The sequence below is a fragment of the Cryptomeria japonica genome, unplaced genomic scaffold (assembly GCF_030272615.1).
Source record: "Cryptomeria japonica unplaced genomic scaffold, Sugi_1.0 HiC_scaffold_161, whole genome shotgun sequence".
Taxonomy (NCBI): Eukaryota; Viridiplantae; Streptophyta; class Pinopsida; order Cupressales; family Cupressaceae; genus Cryptomeria; species Cryptomeria japonica.
Genome location: NW_026728983.1, coordinates 7,501 through 24,238, shown reverse-complemented (window position 1 = coordinate 24,238; position 16,738 = coordinate 7,501). Strand labels below are relative to the sequence as shown.

The following is a 16,738-nucleotide window of genomic DNA, read 5'->3' as shown; positions in this document are numbered from 1 at the left end:
GGTGCACGCGGGGTGCGCACCCGAGGCAAACCGGGCTCCGACTTCGTGCACGCCATGGTGCCCACCGCGGCGAAGGTGCACGCGAGGTGCGCACCCGGGGCAAACCGGGCTCCGACTTCGTGCACGCCGCACCTTGGAGCACACTTCGGAGCGCTCCTTGGTGCGCACCAGGGCGCGCAACCCAGCCGAGGTGCCCACCCCGGCGAAGGTGCACGCGAGGTGCGCACCCGGGGCAAACCGGGCTCCGACTTCGTGCACGCCATGGTGCCCACCGCGGCGAAGGTGCACGCGAGGTGCGCACCCGGGGCAAACCGGGCTCCGACTTCGTGCACGCCGCACCTTGGAGCACACTTCGGAGCGCTCCTTGGTGCGCACCATGGTGCCCACCAGGGCGCGCAACCCCGCCGAAGGTGCACGCGAGGTGCGCACCCGGGGCAAACCGGGCTCCGACTTCGTGCACGCCGCACCTTGGAGCACACTTCGGAGCGCTCCTTGGTGCGCACCAGGGCGCGCAACCCCGCCGAAGGTGCACGCGAGGTGCGCACCCGGGGCAAACCGGGCTCCGACTTCGTGCACGCCATGGTGCGCACCAGGGTGCCCACCGCGGCGAAGGTGCGCACCCGGGGCAAACCGGGCTCCGACTTCGTGCACGCCGCACCTTGGAGCACACTTCGGAGCGCTCCTTGGTGCGCACCAGGGCGCGCAACCCAGCCGAGGTGCCCACCCCGGCGAAGGTGCACGCGAGGTGCGCACCCGGGGCAAACCGGGCTCCGACTTCGTGCACGCCATGGTGCCCACCGCGGCGAAGGTGCGCACCCGGGGCAAACCGGGCTAGGACTTCGTGCACGCCGCACCTTGGAGCACACTTCGGAGCGCTCCTTGGTGCGCACCATGGTGCCCACCAGGCCGCGCAACCCAGCCAAGGTGTGCGCACCAAGGTGCACGCGAGGTGCGCACCCGGGGCAAACCGGGGTCCGGCTTCGTGCACGCCGCACCTTGGAGCACACATCGGGGCGCTCCCGGGTTCGCACCGGCGTTGCGCACCGTGGTGGGCACCTCGGAGCGCACCGTGGTGGGCACCTCGGAGCACACCAAGGTGGGCAGCGAGGTGCGCACCTTTGATGCGATGCCTTCACTAATTTCCATAAAAGGCAAAAGAAAACGAGATTTTAAAATTTCCGTTTTGAAAGATAGTGAGAAAAAGGGAATGCTGGTGCCATCTTGAGCCCGCCCTGGTGCGCAGCCCAGCCAAGGTGTGCGCACCAAGGTGCCCACCCTGGCGAAGGTGCGCGCCCGGGCAATTAACCCAACTTCCAACTTCGCGCGCGCCAGGGTGGGAGCGCACCCAACAACCGGGCCTGGGAAGAGCCAATGCGAGAAACCCCACCAAACGCTCTGACAAAAAAAGAGGGGGCGCTCCAGTAACCCCGCTTCGGAGCGCACCCTGGGCAAACCCAGCCAGGGTGCCCACCCCGGCCAAGGTGCAGGCGAGGTGCGCACCCGGGGCAAACCGGGCTCCGACAACGTGCACGCCGCACCTTGGAGCACACTTCGTAGCGCTCCCGGGTGCGCACCTCAGAGCACACCAAGGTGGGCAGCGAGGTGCGCACCTTTGATGCGCTGCCTTCACTAATTTCCAGAAAAGGCAAAAAAAAGAGGAGATTTTAAAATTTCCGTTTTGAAAGATAGTGAAAAAAACGGAACGCGGGTGCCATCTTGAGCCCGCCCGGGTGCACAGCCCAGGTAAGGTGCCCACCCTGGCAAAGGTGCGCACCCGGGCAATTAACCCTACTTCCGACTTCGTGCGCGCCAGGGTGGCAACCGGGCCTGGGAAGAGCCAATGCGAGAAACCCCACCAAACGCTCCGACAAAAAAAGAGGCGGCGCTCCAATAACCCCGCTTCGGAGCGCAGCCGGGGCAAACCCAGCCAAGGTGCCCACCCCGACGAAGGTGCACGCGAGGTGCGCACCCGGGGCAAACCGGGCTCCGACAACGTGCACGCAGCACCTTGGAGCACACTTCGAAGCACTCCCGGGTGCCCACCGGCGTTGCGCACCGTGGTGGGCAGCGAGGTGCGCACCTTTGATGTGCTGCCTTCACTAATTTCCAGAAAAGGCAAAAAAAAATGAGATTTTAAAATTTCCGTTTTGAAAGATAGTGAAAAAAACGGAACGCGGGTGCCATCTTGAGCCCGCCCTGGTGCGCAGCCCAGGCAAGGCATGCGCACCAAGGTGCCCACCCGCGGTGCACACCCGGGGCAAACCGGGCTCCGACTTCGTGCAGGCCGCACCTTGGAGCACACTTCGGAGCGCTCCTTGGTGCGCACCATGGTGCCCACCAGGGCGCACCCGGGGCAAACCGGGCTCCGACTTCGTGCACGCCGCACCTTGGAGCACACATCGGAGCGCTCCCAGGTTCGCACCAGCGTTGCGCACCTTTGATGCGCTGCCTTCACTAATTTCCAGAAAAGGCAAAAAAAAACGATATTTTAAAATTTCCGTTCTGAAAGATAGTGAAAAAAACGGAACGCGGGTGCCATCTTGAGCCCTTCCTGGTGCGCAGCCCAGGCAAGTTGTGCGCACCAAGGTGCCCACCCTGGCGGAGGTGCGCGCCCGGGGCAAACCGGGCTCCGACTTCGTGCACTGCATGGTGCCCACCAAGGCGCGCAACCCAGCCAAGGTGCCCACCGCAGCGAAGGTGCACGCGAGGTGCGCACCCGAGGTGCACACCCGGGGCAAACCGAGCTCCGACTTCGTGCACGCCGCACCTTGGAGCACACTTCAGAGCGCTCCTTGGTGCGCACCAGGGCGCGCAACCCAGCCAAGGTGCTCACCCCGGCGAAGGTGCACGCGAGGTGCGCACCCGGGGCAAGCCGGGCTCGGACTTCGTGCACGCCGCACCTTGGAGCACACATCGGAGCGCTCCCGGGTTCGCACCAGCATTGCGCACCTTTGATGCGCTGCCTTCACTAATTTCCAGAAAAGGCAAAAAAAAAAAAAAAACGAGATTTTAAAATTTCCGTTTTGAAAGATAGTGAAAAAAACGGAACGCGGGTGCCATCTTGAGCCCGCCCTGGTGTGCAGCCCAGGCAAGTTGTGCGCACCAAGGCACCCACCCTGGCCAAGGTGGGTCACGGGGTGGGTCCTAGGGTGGGTAACGGGGTGGGTACTAAGGTGCGTGCCAAGGTGGGTCATGGGGTGGGTGCCAAGGTGGGCACCAGGGTGGGTGTGCACCAACCCTAGCCAGGGTAGGTCACGGGGTGGTTGTCGGGGTGGGCGTCAAGGAGCCAAGGTGGGTGGCAAGTAGCCAAGTTGCGTGCCAAGGTGGGTGTCGGGGTGGGTGCCAAGGATCCAAGGTGGGTGCCAAGGAACCAAGGTGGGTGTCTGGGTGGGTGCCGAGGTGGGAGCCAGGGTGGGTCCCAAGGTGAGTGCAAAGGTGGGTGCCAGGGTCAAGGTGAGTGCCAATGTGGGTTCCAAGGTGCCAGGGTCAGGGTGAGTGCCAATGTGGGTTCAAAGGTGCTAAGTTGGGTGCGAGGTTGGGTGCGAGGGTGGGTGGGTGCCAAGGTGTGCTAGGTGGAAGCCCGGGTGGGTCGGCATCCCATGGGTGTCGAGTTGGGTGCCTGATGGGTGCTTCTTGTCAAGTTTTAGTCGTCGGGACTCATTTCGAGCCTTAGAGGTCGTTTCTTGTCCGGTTGCCCTGTCTTCGACCTGGGAACCCAATTTTGGTCCTCGGGTCCCATTTTTTTTTGTCTCGCATCCCACTTTTGGCCTGTGGCCTTTTCGGGGTCGATTCTCGTTTTGGGCATCAGAGCATGTTTCTTCTCCTAAAACCCAATATTTGTTTATTAAGTCTCGGAACACATTTTTGTTCTCGTGGACCCATCATGGGTCTTGGAACGCATTTGTGGTCCTTGGGTCCCATTTTGCATCCCGAAACTTGTGTTTTGGTGCTTGATCCCTATTTTGGGTGCCCACCTTGCACCAAGTGCGCACCCGGGGCAAACCGAGCGCCTTGGTGCACCGGGGCAAGATCGAGCGTGCACCCGAGGCGCCCCGAACATGCACCAAGGTGCACTCGGCCCACATGTGAGCGCAGGTCGTTGCGCCCGAGGTGGTGTGTGGGCACCGCGTTGCAGACGGGACACTGCACGCACACGACGCCCCGTCCAGGTGCACGCACGTAGGCCGGGCCGGGTGCACACCCGACGCCCTAGCAAGGTGCGCGCACCCGGGCAGGGCTCACACTTGGCGAACGGGGCGCACTTCGCGAGGGAGGGTGTGCACCTCGACGGGGGTGGGTGGCCGGGGTGGATTCGCACGTGGGTCGCGGTTTGCTAAGTACACACTGCGACAAGCTCATAACGGGTGCGATCATACCAGCGTTAGTGCACCGGATCCCATCAGAACTCCGCAGTTAAGCGCGCTTGGGCCGGAGTAGTACTGGGATGGGTGACCTCCCGGGAAGTCCCGGTGTTGCACCCTTTTTTAGTTTTTCGCCGGGCGTCGCAATGCTATTTGAATAAACCTTTTGCCCGTTTGCGTTCTCGTCGGGGCCGGGCCGGGCCGGGGTGCGCTGCCCGCACTACCGCGCGCGCGGGGGCGACACCGAGCGCGCACCCGAGGCGCCCCGAGCACACAGGCCACGGTGCAACCCGGGCGTTGTGCGCGCACCCCGGTGCGCCCGAGGTGCTGCGCGCGCACCCAGGTGAAATCGGTGTGCACCTCGGCCAGTGCGCGCTCGGTCGAGTCGCGCACGTTGGCCAAGGTGCACGGTGATGTTTCTTACTCTAAGGTTCCGCACCAGACGCCCGGGACAGGTGAGCGAAGCTGGGCGGGGCCGGGTGCGCGGCCGGGGCAGGTGCACGCAGCTGGAGAGAGCTTTGGAGCACACCAGAGGTGCGCACCTTGGAGCACACTTCGGAGCGCACCAATGATGCGCTCCATTCAAAAGTTTCCTGAAAAGGCAAAAAAAGTTGAGATTATAGAATTTCCCACTTGAGAGATTGTAAAAAAAAAAAATTTAAAATGAAGGAAACGCGGGTGCCAAGGTGTGCGCGCCCGGGTGCGCAGCCCAGCCAAGGTGTGCGCACCAAGGCGCCCACCCTGGCGAAGGTGCACGCAAGGTGCGCACCCGAGGCAAACCGGACAATTAACCCAACTTTCGACTTCGCGCGCACCTGCGCACCTTGGAGCGCACTTCGGAGCGCTCCTTGGTGCGCACCAATCTTGGGCACCTCGGAGTGCACCATGGCGCCCACCAAGGTGCGCACCCGGGGCAAACCGAGCTCCGACTTCGTGCGCACCTTGGAGCGCACGAAAGGTGCGCACCATGGCGCCCACCAAGGTGCGCAGCCCAGCCAAGGCGTGCGCATCAAGGTGCGCACCCTGGCGAAGGTGCGCACCCGGGGCAAACCGAGCTCCGACTTCGTGCGCACCTTGGAGCGCACAAAGGGTGCGCAACCCAGCCAAGGTGTGCGCACCCCGGGCAAACCGAGCTCCGAATCGTGCGCACCTTGGAGCACACTTCGGAGCCCTCCTTGGTGCGCACCGATGTTGCGCACCTCGGAGCGCACCCGGGGAAAACAATGCAATTAACCCGACTTTCGACTTCGTGGGCACCTCGGAGCGCTCTCGGGTTCGCACCTCGGAGCACACCGAGGTGCGCACCTTTGATGCGCTGCCTTCACCAATTTCCAGAAAAGGCAAGAAAACATTGAGAAGGTGTGCGCACCGAGGTGCCCACCCTGGCGAAGGTGCACGCGAGGTGCGCACCCGGGGCAAACCGGGCTCCGACTTCGTGCACGCCATGCTGCGCACCTTGGAGGGCCATGGTGCGCACCTTGGAGCACACTTCGGAGCGCTCAATGGTGCCCAACCCAGCCAAGGTGCCCACCGCGGCGAAGGTGCACGCGAGGTGCGCACCCGGGGTAAACCGGGCTCCGACTTCGTGCACGCCGCACCTTGGAGCACACTTCGGAGCGCTCCTTGGTGCGCACCAGGGCGCGCAACCCAGCCGAGGTGCCCACCCCGGCGAAGGTGCACGCGGGGTGCGCACCCGGGGCAAACCGGGCTCCGACTTCGTGCACGCCATGGTGCCCACCGCGGCGAAGGTGCACGCGAGGTGCGCACCCGGGGCAAACCGGGCTCCGACTTCGTGCACGCCGCACCTTGGAGCACACTTCGGAGCGCTCCTTGGTGCGCACCAGGGCGCGCAACCCAGCCGAGGTGCCCACCCCAGCGAAGGTGCACGCGAGGTGCGCACCCGGGGCAAACCGGGCTCCGACTTCGTGCACGCCATGGTGCCCACCGCGGCGAAGGTGCACGCGAGGTGCGCACCCGGGGCAAACCGGGCTCCGACTTCGTGCACGCCATGGTGCCCACCGCGGCGAAGGTGCACGCGAGGTGCGCACCCGGGGCAAACCGGGCTCCGACTTCGTGCACGCCGCACCTTGGAGCACACTTCGGAGCGCTCCTTGGTGCGCACCATGGTGCCCACCAGGGCGCGCAACCCCGCCGAAGGTGCACGCGAGGTGCGCACCTGGGGCAAACCGGGCTCCGACTTCGTGCACGCCGCACCTTGGAGCACACTTCGGAGCGCTCCTTGGTGCGCACCAGGGCGCGCAACCCCGCCGAAGGTGCACGCGAGGTGCGCACCCGGGGCAAACCGGGCTCCGACTTCGTGCACGCCATGGTGCGCACCAGGGTGCCCACCGCGGCGAAGGTGCGCACCCGGGGCAAACCGGGCTCCGACTTCGTGCACGCCACACCTTGGAGCACACTTCGGAGCGCTCCTTGGTGCGCACCAGGGCGCGCAACCCAGCCGAGGTGCCCACCCCGGCGAAGGTGCACGCGAGGTGCGCACCCGGGGCAAACCGGGCTCCGACTTCGTGCACGCCATGGTGCCCACCGCGGCGAAGGTGCGCACCCGGGGCAAACCGGGCTAGGACTTCGTGCACGCCGCACCTTGGAGCACACTTCGGAGCGCTCCTTGGTGCGCACCATGGTGCCCACCAGGCCGCGCAACCCAGCCAAGGTGTGCGCACCAAGGTGCACGCGAGGTGCGCACCCGGGGCAAACCGGGGTCCGGCTTCGTGCACGCCGCACCTTGGAGCACACATCGGGGCGCTCCCGGGTTCGCACCGGCGTTGCGCACCGTGGTGGGCACCTCGGAGCGCACCGTGGTGGGCACCTCGGAGCACACCAAGGTGGGCAGCGAGGTGCGCACCTTTGATGCGATGCCTTCACTAATTTCCATAAAAGGCAAAAGAAAACGAGATTTTAAAATTTCCGTTTTGAAAGATAGTGAGAAAAAGGGAATGCTGGTGCCATCTTGAGCCCGCCCTGGTGCGCAGCCCAGCCAAGGTGTGCGCACCAAGGTGCCCACCCTGGCGAAGGTGCGCGCCCGGGCAATTAACCCAACTTCCAACTTCGCGCGCGCCAGGGTGGGAGCGCACCCAACAACCGGGCCTGGGAAGAGCCAATGCGAGAAACCCCACCAAACGCTCTGACAAAAAAAGAGGGGGCGCTCCAGTAACCCCGCTTCGGAGCGCACCCTGGGCAAACCCAGCCAGGGTGCCCACCCCGGCCAAGGTGCAGGCGAGGTGCGCACCCGGGGCAAACCGGGCTCCGACAACGTGCACGCCGCACCTTGGAGCACACTTCGTAGCGCTCCCGGGTGCGCACCTCAGAGCACACCAAGGTGGGCAGCGAGGTGCGCACCTTTGATGCGCTGCCTTCACTAATTTCCAGAAAAGGCAAAAAAAAGAGGAGATTTTAAAATTTCCGTTTTGAAAGATAGTGAAAAAAACGGAACGCGGGTGCCATCTTGAGCCCGCCCTGGTGCACAGCCCAGGTAAGGTGCCCACCCTGGCAAAGGTGCGCACCCGGGCAATTAACCCTACTTCCGACTTCGTGCGCGCCAGGGTGGCAACCGGGCCTGGGAAGAGCCAATGCGAGAAACCCCACCAAACGCTCCGACAAAAAAAGAGGCGGCGCTCCAATAACCCCGCTTCGGAGCGCAGCCGGGGCAAACCCAGCCAAGGTGCCCACCCCGACGAAGGTGCACGCGAGGTGCGCACCCGGGGCAAACCGGGCTCCGACAACGTGCACGCAGCACCTTGGAGCACACTTCGAAGCACTCCCGGGTGCCCACCGGCGTTGCGCACCGTGGTGGGCAGCGAGGTGCGCACCTTTGATGCGCTGCCTTCACTAATTTCCAGAAAAGGCAAAAAAAAATGAGATTTTAAAATTTCCGTTTTGAAAGATAGTGAAAAAAACGGAACGCGGGTGCCATCTTGAGCCCGCCCTGGTGCGCAGCCCAGGCAAGGCATGCGCACCAAGGTGCCCACCCGCGGTGCACACCCGGGGCAAACCGGGCTCCGACTTCGTGCAGGCCGCACCTTGGAGCACACTTCGGAGCGCTCCTTGGTGCGCACCATGGTGCCCACCAGGGCGCACCCGGGGCAAACCGGGCTCCGACTTCGTGCACGCCGCACCTTGGAGCACACATCGGAGCGCTCCCAGGTTCGCACCAGCGTTGCGCACCTTTGATGCGCTGCCTTCACTAATTTCCAGAAAAGGCAAAAAAAAACGATATTTTAAAATTTCCGTTCTGAAAGATAGTGAAAAAAACGGAACGCGGGTGCCATCTTGAGCCCTTCCTGGTGCGCAGCCCAGGCAAGTTGTGCGCACCAAGGTGCCCACCCTGGCGGAGGTGCGCGCCCGGGGCAAACCGGGCTCCGACTTCGTGCACTGCATGGTGCCCACCAAGGCGCGCAACCCAGCCAAGGTGCCCACCGCAGCGAAGGTGCACGCGAGGTGCGCACCCGAGGTGCACACCCGGGGCAAACCGAGCTCCGACTTCGTGCACGCCGCACCTTGGAGCACACTTCAGAGCGCTCCTTGGTGCGCACCAGGGCGCGCAACCCAGCCAAGGTGCTCACCCCGGCGAAGGTGCACGCGAGGTGCGCACCCGGGGCAAGCCGGGCTCGGACTTCGTGCACGCCGCACCTTGGAGCACACATCGGAGCGCTCCCGGGTTCGCACCAGCATTGCGCACCTTTGATGCGCTGCCTTCACTAATTTCCAGAAAAGGCAAAAAAAAAAAAAAAACGAGATTTTAAAATTTCCGTTTTGAAAGATAGTGAAAAAAACGGAACGCGGGTGCCATCTTGAGCCCGCCCTGGTGTGCAGCCCAGGCAAGTTGTGCGCACCAAGGCACCCACCCTGGCCAAGGTGGGTCACGGGGTGGGTCCTAGGGTGGGTAACGGGGTGGGTACTAAGGTGCGTGCCAAGGTGGGTCATGGGGTGGGTGCCAAGGTGGGCACCAGGGTGGGTGTGCACCAACCCTAGCCAGGGTAGGTCACGGGGTGGTTGTCGGGGTGGGCGTCAAGGAGCCAAGGTGGGTGGCAAGTAGCCAAGTTGCGTGCCAAGGTGGGTGTCGGGGTGGGTGCCAAGGATCCAAGGTGGGTGCCAAGGAACCAAGGTGGGTGTCTGGGTGGGTGCCGAGGTGGGAGCCAGGGTGGGTCCCAAGGTGAGTGCAAAGGTGGGTGCCAGGGTCAAGGTGAGTGCCAATGTGGGTTCCAAGGTGCCAGGGTCAGGGTGAGTGCCAATGTGGGTTCAAAGGTGCTAAGTTGGGTGCGAGGTTGGGTGCGAGGGTGGGTGGGTGCCAAGGTGTGCTAGGTGGAAGCCCGGGTGGGTCGGCATCCCATGGGTGTCGAGTTGGGTGCCTGATGGGTGCTTCTTGTCAAGTTTTAGTCGTCGGGACTCATTTCGAGCCTTAGAGGTCGTTTCTTGTCCGGTTGCCCTGTCTTCGACCTGGGAACCCAATTTTGGTCCTCGGGTCCCATTTTTTTTTGTCTCGCATCCCACTTTTGGCCTGTGGCCTTTTCGGGGTCGATTCTCGTTTTGGGCATCAGAGCATGTTTCTTCTCCTAAAACCCAATATTTTTTTATTAAGTCTCGGAACACATTTTTGTTCTCGTGGACCCATCATGGGTCTTGGAACGCATTTGTGGTCCTTGGGTCCCATTTTGCATCCCGAAACTTGTGTTTTGGTGCTTGATCCCTATTTTGGGTGCCCACCTTGCACCAAGTGCGCACCCGGGGCAAACCGAGCGCCTTGGTGCACCGGGGCAAGATCGAGCGTGCACCCGAGGCGCCCCGAACATGCACCAAGGTGCACTCGGCCCACATGTGAGCGCAGGTCGTTGCGCCCGAGGTGGTGTGTGGGCACCGCGTTGCAGACGGGACACTGCACGCACACGACGCCCCGTCCAGGTGCACGCACGTAGGCCGGGCCGGGTGCACACCCGACGCCCTAGCAAGGTGCGCGCACCCGGGCAGGGCTCACACTTGGCGAACGGGGCGCACTTCGCGAGGGAGGGTGTGCACCTCGACGGGGGTGGGTGGCCGGGGTGGATTCGCACGTGGGTCGCGGTTTGCTAAGTACACACTGCGACAAGCTCATAACGGGTGCGATCATACCAGCGTTAGTGCACCGAATCCCATCAGAACTCCGCAGTTAAGCGCGCTTGGGCCGGAGTAGTACTGGGATGGGTGACCTCCCGGGAAGTCCCGGTGTTGCACCCTTTCTTAGTTTTTCGCCGGGCGTCGCAATGCTATTTGAATAAACCTTTTGCCCGTTTGCGTTCTCGTCGGGGCCGGGCCGGGCCGGGGTGCGCTGCCCGCACTACCGCGCGCGCGGGGGCGACACCGAGCGCGCACCCGAGGCGCCCCGAGCACACAGGCCACGGTGCAACCCGGGCGTTGTGCGCGCACCCCGGTGCGCCCGAGGTGCTGCGCGCGCACCCAGGTGAAATCGGTGTGCACCTCGGCCAGTGCGCGCTCGGTCGAGTCGCGCACGTTGGCCAAGGTGCACGGTGATGTTTCTTACTCTAAGGTTCCGCACCAGACGCCCGGGACAGGTGAGCGAAGCTGGGCGGGGCCGGGTGCGCGGCCGGGGCAGGTGCACGCAGCTGGAGAGAGCTTTGGAGCACACCAGAGGTGCGCACCTTGGAGCACACTTCGGAGCGCACCAATGATGCGCTCCATTCAAAAGTTTCCTGAAAAGGCAAAAAAAGTTGAGATTATAGAATTTCCCACTTGAGAGATTGTAAAAAAAAAAAATTTAAAATGAAGGAAACGCGGGTGCCAAGGTGTGCGCGCCCGGGTGCGCAGCCCAGCCAAGGTGTGCGCACCAAGGCGCCCACCCTGGCGAAGGTGCACGCAAGGTGCGCACCCGAGGCAAACCGGACAATTAACCCAACTTTCGACTTCGCGCGCACCTGCGCACCTTGGAGCGCACTTCGGAGCGCTCCTTGGTGCGCACCAATCTTGGGCACCTCGGAGTGCACCATGGCGCCCACCAAGGTGCGCACCCGGGGCAAACCGAGCTCCGACTTCGTGCGCACCTTGGAGCGCACGAAAGGTGCGCACCATGGCGCCCACCAAGGTGCGCAGCCCAGCCAAGGCGTGCGCATCAAGGTGCGCACCCTGGCGAAGGTGCGCACCCGGGGCAAACCGAGCTCCGACTTCGTGCGCACCTTGGAGCGCACAAAGGGTGCGCAACCCAGCCAAGGTGTGCGCACCCCGGGCAAACCGAGCTCCGAATCGTGCGCACCTTGGAGCACACTTCGGAGCCCTCCTTGGTGCGCACCGATGTTGCGCACCTCGGAGCGCACCCGGGGAAAACAATGCAATTAACCCGACTTTCGACTTCGTGGGCACCTCGGAGCGCTCTCGGGTTCGCACCTCGGAGCACACCGAGGTGCGCACCTTTGATGCGCTGCCTTCACCAATTTCCAGAAAAGGCAAGAAAACATTGAGAAGGTGTGCGCACCGAGGTGCCCACCCTGGCGAAGGTGCACGCGAGGTGCGCACCCGGGGCAAACCGGGCTCCGACTTCGTGCACGCCATGCTGCGCACCTTGGAGGGCCATGGTGCGCACCTTGGAGCACACTTCGGAGCGCTCAATGGTGCCCAACCCAGCCAAGGTGCCCACCGCGGCGAAGGTGCACGCGAGGTGCGCACCCGGGGCAAACCGGGCTCCGACTTCGTGCACGCCGCACCTTGGAGCACACTTCGGAGCGCTCCTTGGTGCGCACCAGGGCGCGCAACCCAGCCGAGGTGCCCACCCCGGCGAAGGTGCACGCGGGGTGCGCACCCGGGGCAAACCGGGCTCCGACTTCGTGCACGCCATGGTGCCCACCGCGGCGAAGGTGCACGCGAGGTGCGCACCCGGGGCAAACCGGGCTCCGACTTCGTGCACGCCGCACCTTGGAGCACACTTCGGAGCGCTCCTTGGTGCGCACCAGGGCGCGCAACCCAGCCGAGGTGCCCACCCCGGCGAAGGTGCACGCGAGGTGCGCACCCGGGGCAAACCGGGCTCCGACTTCGTGCACGCCATGGTGCCCACCGCGGCGAAGGTGCACGCGAGGTGCGCACCCGGGGCAAACCGGGCTCCGACTTCGTGCACGCCGCACCTTGGAGCACACTTCGGAGCGCTCCTTGGTGCGCACCATGGTGCCCACCAGGGCGCGCAACCCCGCCGAAGGTGCACGCGAGGTGCGCACCCGGGGCAAACCGGGCTCCGACTTCGTGCACGCCGCACCTTGGAGCACACTTCGGAGCGCTCCTTGGTGCGCACCAGGGCGCGCAACCCCGCCGAAGGTGCACGCGAGGTGCGCACCCGGGGCAAACCGGGCTCCGACTTCGTGCACGCCATGGTGCGCACCAGGGTGCCCACCGCGGCGAAGGTGCGCACCCGGGGCAAACCGGGCTCCGACTTCGTGCACGCCGCACCTTGGAGCACACTTCGGAGCGCTCCTTGGTGCGCACCAGGGCGCGCAACCCAGCCGAGGTGCCCACCCCGGCGAAGGTGCACGCGAGGTGCGCACCCGGGGCAAACCGGGCTCCGACTTCGTGCACGCCATGGTGCCCACCGCGGCGAAGGTGCGCACCCGGGGCAAACCGGGCTAGGACTTCGTGCACGCCGCACCTTGGAGCACACTTTGGAGCGCTCCTTGGTGCGCACCATGGTGCCCACCAGGCCGCGCAACCCAGCCAAGGTGTGCGCACCAAGGTGCACGCGAGGTGCGCACCCGGGGCAAACCGGGGTCCGGCTTCGTGCACGCCGCACCTTGGAGCACACATCGGGGCGCTCCCGGGTTCGCACCGGCGTTGCGCACCGTGGTGGGCACCTCGGAGCGCACCGTGGTGGGCACCTCGGAGCACACCAAGGTGGGCAGCGAGGTGCGCACCTTTGATGCGATGCCTTCACTAATTTCCATAAAAGGCAAAAAAAAACGAGATTTTAAAATTTCCGTTTTGAAAGATAGTGAGAAAAAGGGAATGCTGGTGCCATCTTGAGCCCGCCCTGGTGCGCAGCCCAGCCAAGGTGTGCGCACCAAGGTGCCCACCCTGGCGAAGGTGCGCGCCCGGGCAATTAACCCAACTTCCAACTTCGCGCGCGCCAGGGTGGGAGCGCACCCAACAACCGGGCCTGGGAAGAGCCAATGCGAGAAACCCCACCAAACGCTCTGACAAAAAAAGAGGGGGCGCTCCAGTAACCCCGCTTCGGAGCGCACCCTGGGCAAACCCAGCCAGGGTGCCCACCCCGGCCAAGGTGCAGGCGAGGTGCGCACCCGGGGCAAACCGGGCTCCGACAACGTGCACGCCGCACCTTGGAGCACACTTCGTAGCGCTCCCGGGTGCGCACCTCAGAGCACACCAAGGTGGGCAGCGAGGTGCGCACCTTTGATGCGCTGCCTTCACTAATTTCCAGAAAAGGCAAAAAAAAGAGGAGATTTTAAAATTTCCGTTTTGAAAGATAGTGAAAAAAACGGAACGCGGGTGCCATCTTGAGCCCGCCCTGGTGCACAGCCCAGGTAAGGTGCCCACCCTGGCAAAGGTGCGCACCCGGGCAATTAACCCTACTTCCGACTTCGTGCGCGCCAGGGTGGCAACCGGGCCTGGGAAGAGCCAATGCGAGAAACCCCACCAAACGCTCCGACAAAAAAAGAGGCGGCGCTCCAATAACCCCGCTTCGGAGCGCAGCCGGGGCAAACCCAGCCAAGGTGCCCACCCCGACGAAGGTGCACGCGAGGTGCGCACCCGGGGCAAACCGGGCTCCGACAACGTGCACGCAGCACCTTGGAGCACACTTCGAAGCACTCCCGGGTGCCCACCGGCGTTGCGCACCGTGGTGGGCAGCGAGGTGCGCACCTTTGATGCGCTGCCTTCACTAATTTCCAGAAAAGGCAAAAAAAAATGAGATTTTAAAATTTCCGTTTTGAAAGATAGTGAAAAAAACGGAACGCGGGTGCCATCTTGAGCCCGCCCTGGTGCGCAGCCCAGGCAAGGCATGCGCACCAAGGTGCCCACCCGCGGTGCACGCCCGGGGCAAACCGGGCTCCGACTTCGTGCAGGCCGCACCTTGGAGCACACTTCGGAGCGCTCCTTGGTGCGCACCATGGTGCCCACCAGGGCGCACCCGGGGCAAACCGGGCTCCGACTTCGTGCACGCCGCACCTTGGAGCACACATCGGAGCGCTCCCAGGTTCGCACCAGCGTTGCGCACCTTTGATGCGCTGCCTTCACTAATTTCCAGAAAAGGCAAAAAAAAACGATATTTTAAAATTTCCGTTCTGAAAGATAGTGAAAAAAACGGAACGCGGGTGCCATCTTGAGCCCTTCCTGGTGCGCAGCCCAGGCAAGTTGTGCGCACCAAGGTGCCCACCCTGGCGGAGGTGCGCGCCCGGGGCAAACCGGGCTCCGACTTCGTGCACTGCATGGTGCCCACCAAGGCGCGCAACCCAGCCAAGGTGCCCACCGCAGCGAAGGTGCACGCGAGGTGCGCACCCGAGGTGCACACCCGGGGCAAACCGAGCTCCGACTTCGTGCACGCCGCACCTTGGAGCACACTTCAGAGCGCTCCTTGGTGCGCACCAGGGCGCGCAACCCAGCCAAGGTGCTCACCCCGGCGAAGGTGCACGCGAGGTGCGCACCCGGGGCAAGCCGGGCTCGGACTTCGTGCACGCCGCACCTTGGAGCACACATCGGAGCGCTCCCGGGTTCGCACCAGCATTGCGCACCTTTGATGCGCTGCCTTCACTAATTTCCAGAAAAGGCAAAAAAAAAAAAAAAAACGAGATTTTAAAATTTCCGTTTTGAAAGATAGTGAAAAAAACGGAACGCGGGTGCCATCTTGAGCCCGCCCTGGTGTGCAGCCCAGGCAAGTTGTGCGCACCAAGGCACCCACCCTGGCCAAGGTGGGTCACGGGGTGGGTCCTAGGGTGGGTAACGGGGTGGGTACTAAGGTGCGTGCCAAGGTGGGTCATGGGGTGGGTGCCAAGGTGGGCACCAGGGTGGGTGTGCACCAACCCTAGCCAGGGTAGGTCACGGGGTGGTTGTCGGGGTGGGCGTCAAGGAGCCAAGGTGGGTGGCAAGTAGCCAAGTTGCGTGCCAAGGTGGGTGTCGGGGTGGGTGCCAAGGATCCAAGGTGGGTGCCAAGGAACCAAGGTGGGTGTCTGGGTGGGTGCCGAGGTGGGAGCCAGGGTGGGTCCCAAGGTGAGTGCAAAGGTGGGTGCCAGGGTCAAGGTGAGTGCCAATGTGGGTTCCAAGGTGCCAGGGTCAGGGTGAGTGCCAATGTGGGTTCAAAGGTGCTAAGTTGGGTGCGAGGTTGGGTGCGAGGGTGGGTGGGTGCCAAGGTGTGCTAGGTGGAAGCCCGGGTGGGTCGGCATCCCATGGGTGTCGAGTTGGGTGCCTGATGGGTGCTTCTTGTCAAGTTTTAGTCGTCGGGACTCATTTCGAGCCTTAGAGGTCGTTTCTTGTCCGGTTGCCCTGTCTTCGACCTGGGAACCCAATTTTGGTCCTCGGGTCCCATTTTTTTTTGTCTCGCATCCCACTTTTGGCCTGTGGCCTTTTCGGGGTCGATTCTCGTTTTGGGCATCAGAGCATGTTTCTTCTCCTAAAACCCAATATTTGTTTATTAAGTCTCGGAACACATTTTTGTTCTCGTGGACCCATCATGGGTCTTGGAACGCATTTGTGGTCCTTGGGTCCCATTTTGCATCCCGAAACTTGTGTTTTGGTGCTTGATCCCTATTTTGGGTGCCCACCTTGCACCAAGTGCGCACCCGGGGCAAACCGAGCGCCTTGGTGCACCGGGGCAAGATCGAGCGTGCACCCGAGGCGCCCCGAACATGCACCAAGGTGCACTCGGCCCACATGTGAGCGCAGGTCGTTGCGCCCGAGGTGGTGTGTGGGCACCGCGTTGCAGACGGGACACTGCACGCACACGACGCCCCGTCCAGGTGCACGCACGTAGGCCGGGCCGGGTGCACACCCGACGCCCTAGCAAGGTGCGCGCACCCGGGCAGGGCTCACACTTGGCGAACGGGGCGCACTTCGCGAGGGAGGGTGTGCACCTCGACGGGGGTGGGTGGCCGGGGTGGATTCGCACGTGGGTCGCGGTTTGCTAAGTACACACTGCGACAAGCTCATAACGGGTGCGATCATACCAGCGTTAGTGCACCGGATCCCATCAGAACTCCGCAGTTAAGCGCGCTTGGGCCGGAGTAGTACTGGGATGGGTGACCTCCCGGGAAGTCCCGGTGTTGCACCCTTTCTTAGTTTTTCGCCGGGCGTCGCAATGCTATTTGAATAAACCTTTTGCCCGTTTGCGTTCTCGTCGGGGCCGGGCCGGGCCGGGGTGCGCTGCCCGCACTACCGCGCGCGCG

The 16,738-nt window shown here is 63.6% G+C and overlaps 3 non-coding genes across 3 annotated transcripts; all 3 read left to right on the top strand.

The window, feature by feature from the left end:
• Positions 1-4,362: 4,362 nt before the first annotated feature.
• LOC131866998 (5S ribosomal RNA) lies at positions 4,363-4,481 on the top strand. Its single transcript, XR_009365596.1, has one exon. It is a non-coding gene; the product is annotated as a 5S ribosomal RNA (ribosomal RNA).
• A 5,989-nt stretch (positions 4,482-10,470) lies between these two features.
• Positions 10,471-10,589, top strand: LOC131866990 (5S ribosomal RNA). The gene has a single exon (XR_009365588.1). It is a non-coding gene; the product is annotated as a 5S ribosomal RNA (ribosomal RNA).
• Positions 10,590-16,505: 5,916 nt separating this feature from the next.
• LOC131866987 (5S ribosomal RNA) lies at positions 16,506-16,624 on the top strand. The gene has a single exon (XR_009365585.1). It is a non-coding gene; the product is annotated as a 5S ribosomal RNA (ribosomal RNA).
• The last annotated feature ends 114 nt before the right edge of the window (positions 16,625-16,738 follow it).